Source organism: Canis lupus, chromosome 18, assembly GCF_011100685.1.
Source record: "Canis lupus familiaris isolate Mischka breed German Shepherd chromosome 18, alternate assembly UU_Cfam_GSD_1.0, whole genome shotgun sequence".
NCBI lineage: Eukaryota > Metazoa > Chordata > Mammalia > Carnivora > Canidae > Canis > Canis lupus.
In genome coordinates, this window is record NC_049239.1 from 6,357,735 (window position 1) to 6,370,789 (window position 13,055).

Consider the following 13,055-nt stretch of genomic DNA (forward strand, 5'->3'; position numbering starts at 1 on the left):
TGTATATATATATTTTTTTAATCTCTTCTTTATTTCCTGGCTAACCCATTCATTCTTAAGTATGATGTTATTTTAACCTCCATGTATTTGTGTTCTTTCCTAATTTATTCTTTTCATTGACCTCAAGTTTCATAGTGTTGTGGTCTGAAAATACGCATGGTATGATCTCAATCTTTTTGTACCGGTTATGACCTGACCTGTGACCAGTATGTTATCTATCCTGGAGAATGTTCCATGTGCACTCTAAAAGAATGTGCATTCTGCTGCTTTAGGATGAAATGCTCTGAATATATCTGTTAAGTCCATCTGGGCCAGTGTGTCATTCAAAGCTCTCATTTCCTTGTTGATTTTCTTTTCTTTTCTTTTTTTTTTCCTGACATCCAACAGTTTTTTAGAGAGACGACTTGGCTTGGGGAGAGGGTACTGGGATGGACAAGAAGCTCTCATCTCAGGGGATTTTCTTGGAAATTGGGCATTCCTCCAAGCAGATTTCCAGGAAACACTATCATGGGTGAAATCCCCAGAGGGTGGTGCTGTGACTGCCAAGCAGCAGAAATAGGCGGGTTGCTTAGGCACAGCTGGGCCCCTGGGACAGCAGGGCTTTGACATCAGGCTCAGTATTAATGGTTGGAAAGCAGGGGCTTTATCCGTTCACAAGCACACCATTTGGGCCCACCGGGAACTTCTCAAAATTCCAAGCAACATTGTTGTGCCATATCCTAGACCAAGTGATGAACTTGAGGGGTCATGAGCATAGTGGTGTTTTCACTGGGGGCAGAGAGAGGTGAAGAGGGTGTGTGTGTGTACTCTGTTCACCTCACACTTCTCAAAAAGTGTAAAGGCGGGCTCCAACTACCACCTGTGTGGGGGTGGGATGTACTTGAGGGAATTCAAGATCTCCTCCTTCCTGGCATTCCTGATGTTGGAACTGGTTGCCTGGGAAGCCAAGTTTGACCAGGCCCTGGGTCCAGGCACTGCTTTCCTTCATCTGGCACCACATTGTCAGTGAGCACCTCACCCCACAGGGAACCCAGGCTCACCGGCTCCCTGCCGGCCAGCAGGCGCAGAGAGAAGGCTTACACAGAGCAAGAGGCCACAGCCGCAAGGACAGTGGCCCCCGGTGGCACACATGCAGGCTGTGGGACAAGAGTGTGGACTTTTGTCCTTGTTGGTTTTCTGCCTTGATCATCTTTCCATGCTGTGAGTGGAGTGTTCAAATCCCCTATTATTACTGTATTATTATCAATGAGTTTCTCTATGTTTGTTATTAACTGATTTATATATTTTGGTGCTCCCAAGTTGGGGGCATAAATATTTACAAGTGTTAGATCTTCTAGACACTTTTATTATGATATAGTGCCCTTCTTCACCTCTTGTTATAAAATCTAGTTTGGTTTAAAATCTAGTTTGCCTGATAATAGGTATGGCTACTCTGGCTTTCTTTTGATGCCCACTAGCATGATAAATGTTTCTCCATTCACTCACTTTCAATCTGCAGGTGTCTTTAGGTCTAAAATGACCCTCTCATAAGCAGCATATAGATGGATCTTGTTTTTCTACCCATTCTGACACCCTATGCCTTTTGATTGGAACATTTAGTCCATTTACAGTAGGAGTGATTATTGATAGATATGACATGAATTTAGTGCCATTGTACTAACTGTAAAGTCATTGTTTCTGAAGATTTTCTGTTTCTTTCTATCACTTTTGATCTTTCAAAGAGTCCACTTTAATTATTCTTGTAGGTCTGGTTTAGTGGTAGGTCATGAACTCCTTAATTTTTGTTTGTGTGGGAAACTCTTTCTCTTTATTCTGAACAACAGCCTTGCTGGATAGAGAATTCTTGGCTACTATTTTCCCCTTCAGCACGTTGAATATATCACGCCATTTTCTTCTGGCCTGCCAAGTTTCTGTGGATAGATCTGCTGCTAACTTAATTTGTCTTTCCTTGTAAGTTAGGGATTTCTTTTCCCTTGCTGTTTTTAGGATTTTTTTTCTTATCTTTGTATTTTTGCAAATTTTACTGTGATGTGTCTTAGTGTTGGCCTGCTTTTGTTGATTTTGATGGGAGTTCTCTGTGCTTCCTGGATTGGATGTCTATGTCCTTCCCCAGATTAGGAAATTTTCAGCTATAATTTGCTCAAATAAACCTTTCCCCGCCCTTTTCCCTCTCTTCTTCAGGGACTTCTATGATACCAATATTATTATGCTTTATGGAGTAACTGAGTTTCCTAAGCCTACACTTGTGATCCAATATTTTTCTTTTCCTCTTCTTTTCACCTTCATTATTTTCCAGAATTTTATCTTCTATATCACTTACACACTCCTCTGCTTTTTCCATCCCATGGTCATTTCATTCAGTCAATTTTGCATCTCAGTTATAGCATTTTTAAAAATTTCGGCCTGACTAGTTTTTAGGTCTTTTGTCTCTATGATAAGGGATTCCCTGGTGTCCTCTATGCTTTTCTCAAGCCCAGCTAGAATCCTTACGATTTTTGTTTTAAAGTCTGGATAAGGCATATTTACTTGTATTTGTTTCAGTTAGATCCCTGGCCATGACCTCTTGTTCTTTCTTTGGGGATGAACTCTTCCATCTTAGCATTTTATGTAAGTCTCTGCTTCTCTGGGTTAGGAAAGCCTGTTATGTTTCCTGCATCTGGAAGTTATATTAAAAGAGGTCATATACTGTCTAGGGCCTTCAGGAAGTCTTTCTAGTATATGCTGTGTGTACTCTGCTGTGTTTTGACTGCTCTTTCCCTCAGGTTAGTCCTCTGCAGAGTTTCTCCTTGCCTGCAGTGGGGGGTGTTTGGACCTTGTCCAGTGTGTGCCAAGTTTTAATTAGGTGTGCTGTGGTCTGCTTGTTAAAAGAAGCCAGGGCCTATTTCCACTAGAGCTGAAGCTTTGCAGCAGTCTACACTTGGTAGACTTTTTCTTTTTGATGACGTATTTATTTATCTTGGAGAGAGAGAGAGAGAGAGAGAGAGCAGGTGGTGGGTGAGAGAGAGAGGGAGAGAGAGATTTTCAAGGAGACTCCCTGCTGAGCATGGAGCCTGATGAAGGGCTTGATCTCAAAACTCTGAGATCATGTCTTGAGCTGAAATCAAGAGTCAGATGCTTAAACAACTGAGCCACCTGGTCACCCCTATGATCAGTAGACATGGGGCATGTAGGGTGTTTGTGCTGGGGGCCACTCCTGCTCTAGCTCTCAGGCAAACTTGCCCTAGTACCAAAGCTCTTGCAGAGTTTAGGGGGCATGGCTTGGTGTAAGAGGCTCAAGCCTCCACTCTGGGTGCTGTGTTACTCACTGAAGTCTGTCTGCTGATGGGCAGGGGAGAAAAATGGTGCCAGCCTGCTCCCTTGTCCCCAGAGTGAGGATTTTGCACCCTGCACCATGCAGAAAGCTCTCACAGAAGAGCAAGCAATCTCTGCTCATGTGTCCCAGGCATCCCTCAGATCCCTGCCTTAACCCCATCTCTGTCTGGGCCACATACCTGCCTGGCAGTGCACTGCACTTGTGTCTTATCTCAGGCATACAGGCTGAGTTTCAAAACTCCAAATTTTAGGGACCCAGGGCAGCATGGACTTGTGATCCTCTGGGGGCGGGGGGTGTCTCACCATGCTGGAGCTGGTGCCAATTTGTCCCAGAAGGGTAGTCATACCAATACACAGGAGGTTGGAGCTTAAAGTATAGCAAAACTCAGGCATCCAGGCTAGCTGCCCTCAGCAGGTGGCTCTGCCCCTGTGCTAATGAATGGCACCCACCACTCTCATCTCTTGAGAGGCAGTGCCACACCTCCAAATGCACTCCAAGAAAGGCACTATCCTTCCAGTGTGACCCAGGGGATCCAGAGACCATGCTGTCTGTTCCCAGGCTTCTGTCCTCTTTCTCTGTAGGAACACCACTGGCCGTGGCAGAGACTTCTAAAGCTTCAGTCTTTGAGCTCCACTGGTGGTAAAAATGTGTGATAATCAACCCCTCGCTTTCCCAGTCAAGGGTTTTGGGGAATTATTTTTCTTGTGCAATCCCCTGTGCACTGTGCTTGCTATCTCGGTCTCTCTCTCTCCTCTCTAAATAATCAGGGCTCTCTCCCCACTATAGCACCCATGATCCTTTTCTTCCCCAAATCATGAGTCTCCTCACATCCTGTTTTCCACAATGTGGTCTCTTTTCTCACTCTAGTTGTGCAGTTTGTTCTCTCAGTCCTCAGACTGATTTCTTGGGTGTTCAGAATGATCTGATATTTATCCAGCTGTGTTTGAGGGACAAAGCAAGCATTGGGTCTCCCTACTACTGTGCCATCTTAACCCCATCAACTCCAAAACTACTGAGTTATGACAAGAGACTGAAACTGATGGAAATTCTGGTCCATGTGGTACGATCTCATCATCCTCTCAGTCGGGGAACTGCTGAGTTCAGTTTCTGGGGCTCCTCAATCCCTGCTAAGATGACCCCACCTCCTGCCAGCAGGTGGCAGAAGGAAGTAGGGACAGTGAGCTGAGTGGCTATCTTCATCAGATAGTCCGACCTTCAATTAGATCCAGTGTCCTCTGGGCCAAAGACAGAACTTTTTTTTTTTTTTTTTGGAAAGAAGCTTCTGGGCAGCCAGGTGGATCAGCGGTTTAGCACCCTCTTCAGCCCAGGGCCTGATCCTGGAGACCCGGGATGGAGTCCCACTTCAAACTCCCTGCACAGAGCCTGCTTCTTCCTCTGCCTGTGTCTCTGCCCCTCTCTCTCTCTCTCTCTCTGTGTCTCTCATAAATAAATAAATAAATAAATAAATAAATAAATAAATAAATAAATAATAAAATCTTTAAAAAAAAAAGAAAAAGAAAAGAAGCTTCCAACTTTGTGCTAGAGTTGGGGAGGAGGCTGTGATGCCACTGGGTAGATGGAGGAGGCATCTAGAAAACTGACTGGGGTCAAAACCAACTAGACTCAACCTCCTCACTGCCATCCAGAGGGCCTGGAGCTGTCAGTCCCAAAGCCTTGAGTGGGGTCTGGGTGACTGGCCAGGTGTCTCTTGCTCTCCTTGCTGGGGGCTCTGGGCTCACTTTGCCCCTCCTTCCTCCCATTGGCCTTCCTCTGCTCAGTCTTTAATCATTCATCCATTTGCTTTTCGGCTTCCCCAAATGTGTGGCTGTTTCTTCCCCTCTTGATCTCATGCTCTTTGTGAAAATACACTGGGGGTGGAGAGAGGGCATGGCTGCTTTCCAGTAGACTTTGGGAGGGAGCCCAAGTGTGCCCCTCAACCCTGCAGCTTCACTTTCCTGGCTTGAGGGGCCAGGAATGGCCCAGTGGTTTTGATCCCTCAATAGTTTTTGTCTCCATAATTTTCCTGGGACTCTTTCTAAACTATACTAAGCACTGCCCAGCAACCACAATCATCACAAATTGAGCAGAATTTAAACATCCCTCTACTTAATTGTCAGCATCACTGTCTTGTGTTCAAACAGGGACTAGTGAAGTATGGGCGCTGTTTCCTACCCTGCATGCCCCAGGCCACTCTGGTTTCAATTGTCTTGCTAACATCTTAGTTTTGTGATTTTGTTCCATATGGAAAGCCTACTATTTTTGTCAAATGGGAAAATTCATAAATGAAGAATGTCAAGTGTTTACAAAACACCAGAGTTTCTCAATCGTTTTATCATCACAAATATTAGCCATTTCTGAAAGAAGAGACCCTGAAGGTCAACAAGAGCAGAAGCTGGGTGGGTAGGGCAGGTGGGAAGAGAAAGGAAATGGGAGCTGCAATGGGCCTGCAGGACAGCTGCAAAGCAAGCCACCCTCCTTCCTTCCGCACTCAACCTCCCCTGCTTTGAAAACTAGTCAACCATACACAGGATGCTGACACCTGAAATTCCTGCATTCCACACCCAGAGAGAAGCTGTAACATTAAGGTGCCTTGGGGAGATGGAGGTACATTTTATTCAGTAGCTCATCAACATTTACAGGCACTGAGATAGGAATAGTCTCTAATGTCAGACTCTGGGTTCTAGTCTGGGCTTGGCCGCATTCAGTGTTTCCTTATGGGGTTGTTAGGGGGCAATTAAATAATCTGAGCAGAGCAGCTGACACAGAAAAAATGTTTGCAAAATCAATGTCACCTTTAGAGCTGAATTAGGGGTGATTCTCTAAGGAAAGAAGTTTGTAATAATGGAACGGGTTGCCTCTGCTACCCCAGAAGTAAGCCAGGTAGCTTTTATCATTCTTTTTCCATTCCAGCCCCATTTCCTTGCTTCTGGTAATCACGAGATCTTTCTTCAGGGCGCTCTTGCTCCTCCCCCTAGATGCTGCAGCTTCAGCACACACATATCCTACATATGGCTAGCTCTTCCAAAGAGATGTAGTATTTAATTTTAAACTAGCCCATTCTGAGTCATTGGTAATGTTCCCAATGGCCCACTCAAGGGGTATAGCAATAGGGATTCTTCACATCCTTTCTCCTAGGCATTCATACATTTAATGGGTTTAATCACTTGAGTGCATTTTATTTCTAATGTATAGTAATAATATCGATCACGTATTGAGCCAGACACTGTGTGAAGCACTTAATAAGCATCATTGCATTCAATTACCCCATTCAGGCCTTACAAAAGTCTGTGTGCAGGCTTCTGAGCCACATTTTACTAGCTATGAGGCAGCTTAGGATCAGGAGAGCAGCTCAGTGTTCAACCAGACTCAAATTTATGGGAGTAGCATCAGACATTTCAAGGTCAAGGATGAAAATGGAACTAATTTCCATTCTTGCTGAAGGGTGAGGGCAGTGAAGGAAGAGAACCCGTTAATATGAGCAGTACAGAGACAGCACAATAGCTAAAGCCTAGTGGACAGACAGTAATGGAATGGAATTACGGTCTTTCAACCACTCTTAAAGCAATTTAAGTAATGCCATTTTCCAAACCACTCTTTCTGATAATCTCTAGTTTCAGTTGCTTACTCGGGCCAAGCGTCCAAACCATCATCAAAGCTCTAGACCAGGGATCCCTGGGTGGTGCAGCGGTTTGGCGCCTGCCTTTGGCCCAGGGCACGATCCTGGAGACCCAGGATCGAATCCCACATCAGGGTCCCGGTGCATGGAGCCTGCTTCTCCCTCTGCCTATGTCTCTGCTTCTCTCTCTCTCTCTCTCTCTCTCTCTGTGACTATCATAAATAAATAAAAAATTAAAAAAAAAAAAGCTCTAGACCAGAGCACCTAATTTAGTAAATATATCAAATAAGTGAACTTATTTATTATTCATTTAAAGGTATGGCCTTCCCCCAAGATCTTTGCAGTATTACTGATACCCCAAAATTTAGTGGGTTAAAAGAACAAAAAATGTATTATATTTATGTCCATAGAAGAGAAATTCAAGATTAACTTACCTGAGCAATTCTGGCTTAGGTCTCTCGTGAGGTTGCAGTTAGATGTTGCCTGAAGCTGGAGGAGCATTTCCAAGATGGCTCGCCCACTTGACTGGCAATTTGGTGCTGTGCTGGCAGGAGGCCTCAGTTACTTTCTGTATTCATTTCCCGGAGCATCCACAATCTGGGTGGCTTAAAACAATAGATTTGTTCTCTCACAGTTCCGGAGGCTAGAAATCTGAAGCACCAGTGTCTTCAGGGCCATGCTCCCTCTGGAGGATCTATAGGATCTGGTCCCTGCCTTTCTCCTGGCTTCTGCTGTTGCCAGCCATCCTTGGCACTCTTGGCCTTGCAGATTCATCACTCCAATCTCTGCCTCTGTCTTTACCTTTGTTCTACACTGTGTGTGTCTGTCCCTTTTTTGTTTTACACCTAGAGAGAGATAACATGTGTGTGCATGCAAGCTGGGGCGGGGGGGAGGGCAGAGGGAGAAAGAATCTTTCTTAAAAAGTTCTAATTTAAATTCAATTTAATTAACCTACACTATATTATTAGTTTCAGAAATAGAACTCAGTGATTCATCAGTTGCATACAATACTCAGTGCTCTCCTTAATGCCCATCACCCAATTACCCCATCACCCTACCCACCTCCCTTCCAAAAACAGTTTGTTTCCTATACTTAAGGGTCTCTTAGGGTTTGCATCCCTCTCTGTTTTCATCTTATTTTATTTTGAGGGAGAGGATCTTAAGCAGGCTCCACAGTCTCAGCACAGAGCCTAAGACGGGGCTCAGATCATGACCTGAGCCAAAATCAAGAATCGGATGCTTACCCGACTGAGCTACCCAGGCATCCTAGTCTGTGGCCCTTTTTTAACTCATATAAGGACACTAGTCATATTGGATCATGGGCCAATCCTGCTCCAGTATGACATCATCTTAACTGATTACATGACCCTATTTCCAAATAAAGTCATATCTGGGTCTAGAAAGAACATAAATTTGGAGGGAACAGTATCCAACAGAGTGTACTCTCCATGTGGGCCTCCTCATAGAGCTGCTTGAGAGCCTAAATGACATGGCAAATGCTCTCCCAGAGCAAGGATCTAAGAGAGCCAAGGCCATTCATTTATGGCCAGACATCAGATGTCACATACCATCACATCCACTGTATTGTATTCAGTGTGGGGGGATTAGACCAGGACACAAATATCAGGAAACTGGGATCACTGAGGGCCAGTTTGGAGGCTGGCTACATGATACACATTTCTCCACTTGAAAAATATATTCATCCCTTCCCCAGGTCTCCTAAATGCTCATCCCACTACAACATTGGCTTCTGCTAGGTTTTTAAACACAATGACCTTCAGGTTCTTAGCTCTTTTGTTTATCTGAACAACTGTCTGAGGTTTGACCCTAGAAGTTTCTTTTAACACAATTCTTAACAAAATATTTTATAGCTACACTCTGCCTTCCTTACACCATAGTTTTCTGAGATAAAGCTCTGCTTGGAAGCCATTTCTTAATTTTAACATTATTTGCCATATAGAGGTCTGAGAATTTTCAAAACCAGCAAGTCATGACCCCTTTATATTTAATAGTCCTCTCTTTAGCTTCTTTCTTAGCTCATATATATTTTGTAGACATACCTTGGAGATATTGCTGATCCAGCTCCAGACCCCTTCAATAAAGCAAATACCACAATAAAGTGAATCAAATGAATGTTTTGATATCCCAGTACATATAAAAATTATAATTACACTATACTGAAGTCTATTAACTATGCAATAGCTTTATGTTTGAAAAAATAATGTATATATCTTAATTAAAATACTTTATTATTAAAAAATATTAGCCATCATTTCAGCTTTTAGCAGGTCAATTCCTGATCAGAAGCCACCAAAGCAAATATAATAATAATTTAAAAGTTTGAAACATTCTGAGAATTACCAAAATATGACACAGAGATATATACTGAGCAAATGCTGCTGGGAAAATCGTGCCAATAGACTAACTTGACATGACCTTCAGTTTGTAAAAAATAAAAAAATAAAATAAAACAATTTGTAAAAAATGCAATATCTGCAGAGTGCAATAACGCAAAGTATAATAAAATGAAGTATGCCTGTACTTTAGAGTAAGAGGAAGCCAGACAGCATCTTGAAGATGCTACATGGAAATCTTGTAAGTCAGTCAGTTTAATAGGTACATTTTCTACTCTTTTAGAAGAGATATCATGCATGCCCGGACTATTAAAAAGATTGTTGTGTCTGCTTTAGGTTTCTCTAGCTCTCTTTACGCATACATACTCATATATCTCCTGCATCATTTAAAGTGAGTTGTAGACCATACGACCCTTTACTCATCATGCATCTTCTAAAAATAATACCCTGACACATAATTACAATTCAATATCATATCTGAGAAAACTAGCAATGATTTTATAATACTATGTTGCATCTGTCTTTTAAGATTGTATTGTTGGGTCTTTTTTTAAATCAAGATCCAACCCAGGTGAATGCCATATGTTTTGTTCATCTCTTCATCCCTACATGTGTTGTTTTTTTTAAATTTGTTTTTATGACATTGACTTTCTGAAGACTCCAGTGTCTTAGAAAAACTTCCCCCTGCGGATTAGTCTAATTCCCCATGGTGTCATTTAACATGTTTTGCCATCTCCCACTTCCTGTAACTTGGAAGCCTAGAGCTACATTTCCAAAATGGTAGCCACATATAAATATTTGACATTAAATTGCTTTATGAAGATTAACTTTAATTTAAAAATCTAGTTCCTGGGGATCCTTGGGTGGCTCAGTGGTTTAGAGCCTGCCTTCAGCCCAGGGTGTGATCCTGGAGTCCTGGGATCAAGTACCACATCAGGCTCCCTGCATGGAGCCTGCTTCTCCCTCTGCCTGTGTCTCTGCCTCTCTCTCTATGTCTCTCATAAATAAATAAAATCTTTTTTAAAAAATCCAGTTCCTCCATCTCACTGGCCTCATTTCAAGTGCCCAATAGCCACACGTAGCTAGTACCTACTGTATTAGTGCAAATACAGTACATTTCCACCATCGTAGAATATTCTATTGGATAACACTACACTTGAGAGTTATATACAGAATAAACATTTTTGGCATGACTACTTCTTTTTTTAAGTTTCTGTTTTAATTCCAGTTAGTATAAAGTGTAATATTAGGTTTGGATGTATAATATAGTAACTCAAAAATTCCATAAATCATCCTGTGCTCATCACAATAAGTGAACTCCTTAATTCTCATCACCTATTTAACCCATCCACCCTCCCCACTCCCCTTTGGTAGCCATCAGTTCTCCACAATCAAGAGTCTGTTTCTTTTTTTTTTTTTAAGATTTTATTTATTTATTCATGAGAGACATACACAGAGAGAGGCAGAGACACAGGAGGAGAAAGAAGCAGGCTCCCTGCAGGGAACCTGATACAGGACTTGATCCCAGGACTCTGGGATCACACCCTGAGCTGAAGGCAGATGCTCAACTGCTGAGCCACCCAGGCGTCCCAAGAGTCTATTTCTACATCTGAAACTAAGTATGTACTTTATGTTGGCTAATTGAATTTAAATAAAAAATATGCCAAAAAAAGTATTTTTCTTAATTTGTTTTTTTCTTCCTTTGCTATTTTTGTTTGTTTGTTTCTTAAACTACACGTGAGTGAAATCATATGGTATTTGTCTTTCTCTGACTTATTTTGCTTAAGATAATACCCATTTGTGGTATTATGTATACCATAATACCTCAGTGCATCATTGCAAATGGCAATATTTCATTCCTTTTGATGGTTGAGTAATATTCCATTGAATAAATATCCCACATCTTCTCTATCCATTCATTTGTTGATGGACATCTGGGCTCTTTCCATAGTTTGGTTACTGTGGACATTGCTGCTACAAACAAGAGGGTGCATGTACACCTTCACATCACTAGTTTTGTATCCTTTGGATAAATACCTGGTAGTGCAATTGCTGGGTCTTAGAGTAGTTCTATTTTTAAAATTTGAGGAACCTCCACACTGTTTTCCAGAGTGGCTGCACCAGTTTGCATTCCCACCAACAGTGTAAGAAGGTTCCACTTTCTCTGCATCCTTGCCAACATCTGTTGTTACTTGAGTTGTTAATGCTAGTCATTCTGACTGGTGTGAGGTGGTATCTCATTGTGGTTTTGATTTGTATTTCCCTGATGATGAGTGATGTTGAGCATTTTTTCCATGTGTCTGTTGGCCATTTGTATGTTTTCTTTGGAGAAATGTCTATTCATGTCTTCTGCCCATTTCTTGACTTGATTTTTTATATTTTTTTGGGTATTGAGTTCAAGTTCTTAGACTTTGGATATGAGCCCTTTATCTGATATGTCAGATATCCTTTCCCATTCCATTTTGTAAGTTGTCTTTTATTTTTGTTGATTGTTTCGCTCACTGTGCAAAGACTATTTATCCTGATGACGTGCAATAGTTCATCTGCTTTTGTTTCTCTTGTCTCTGGAGATGTGTCTAGGATGAAGTTACTGTGGCTGAGGCCAAAGAGGTTGCTGCCTGTGTTCTCCTCTAGGATTTTGATGGATTCCTGTCTCATATTTAGGTGTTTCATCCATTTTGAGTTTATCTTTGTGTGTGGTGTAAGAAAGTAGCCCAGTTTCATTCTTCTGCATGTAACTGAATTTTCCCAACACCATTTCCTGAAGACACTGTCTTCTTTCCATTGGATCTTCTTTCCTGCTTTGTCAAAGATTAGTTGACCATACGGTAGAGGGTCCACTTCTGGGCTCTCTGTTCTGTTCCATTGATCCCTGTCTTTGTGCCAGTACCATACTCTCTTGATGACTATAACTTTGTAATACAACTTGAAGTCTGGTGTTGTGATGATTCCAACTATGGTTTTCTTTTACAACACTACTTTGGCTATTCAGGATCTCTCTGGTCCATACAAATTTTAGAACTGTTTCACCTCTGTGAAAAATGCTGGTGTGGGACACCTGAGTGGCTCAGCATTTGAGCATCTGTCTTTGGTTCAGGGCACGGTACTGGGTCCTGGGATCGAGTCCCACATCAGGCTCCCCTTAAGGAGCCTGCTTCTCACTCTGCCTATGTCTCTGCCTCTCTCTGTGTCTCTCATGAATAGATAAAATCTTTTAAAAGAAATGCTGCTGTTAGTTTGATAGGGATTGCATTGAATGTGTAAATTGCTTTGGGTAGCATAGTCATTTTAGCAACATTTTTTCTTCTAATCCATGAGCATGAAATGTTTTTCAATTTCTTTGTGTCTTCTTCAATTTCTTTCGTAAGTGTTCTATAGTTTTCAGAGGACAGATCTCTGACCTCTTTGGTTAGTTCATTCCTAGGTCTCTTTTGTTTTTTTGGTGCAATTGTAAATGGGATTGATTCCTTGATTTATCTTTTTGCTGCTTCATTGTTAGTGTACAGAAATGCAACAGACTTCTGTGTATTGATTTTATATCTTGCCACTTTGCTGAATACCTGTATCAGTTCTAGCAATTTTTTGGTGGAGTCTTTCGGATTTTCTACAGAAAGTATCATGTCATCTGTGAAGAGTGAAAGTTTGACTTATTTGCTGATTTGGATGCCATTTTGTTGTTGTTGTTGTTGTTGTTGTTGTTGTCTGATTGCTGAGGCTTGGACTTCCAACCATGGTGAGAGTGGGCATCCATGTTGTGTTCCTGACATTAGGG

At 42.0% G+C, this 13,055-nt stretch overlaps 1 long non-coding RNA gene and 1 pseudogene across 1 annotated transcript in view; both read right to left on the minus strand.

Moving 5' to 3' along the window:
• Positions 1-568: 568 nt before the first annotated feature.
• Positions 569-3,705, minus strand: LOC111091023 (annotated as a pseudogene).
• A 3,664-nt stretch (positions 3,706-7,369) lies between these two features.
• Positions 7,370-13,055, minus strand: part of LOC111090799 — a 28,510-nt gene continuing 22,824 nt past the window's right edge. The window contains exons 3-4 of the long non-coding RNA XR_005373046.1: positions 8,990-9,021; positions 7,370-7,534 (exon numbers count right to left, since the gene is read on the minus strand). This is a non-coding gene — a long non-coding RNA (uncharacterized LOC111090799). The remainder of the gene's footprint in view (positions 7,535-8,989; positions 9,022-13,055) is intronic.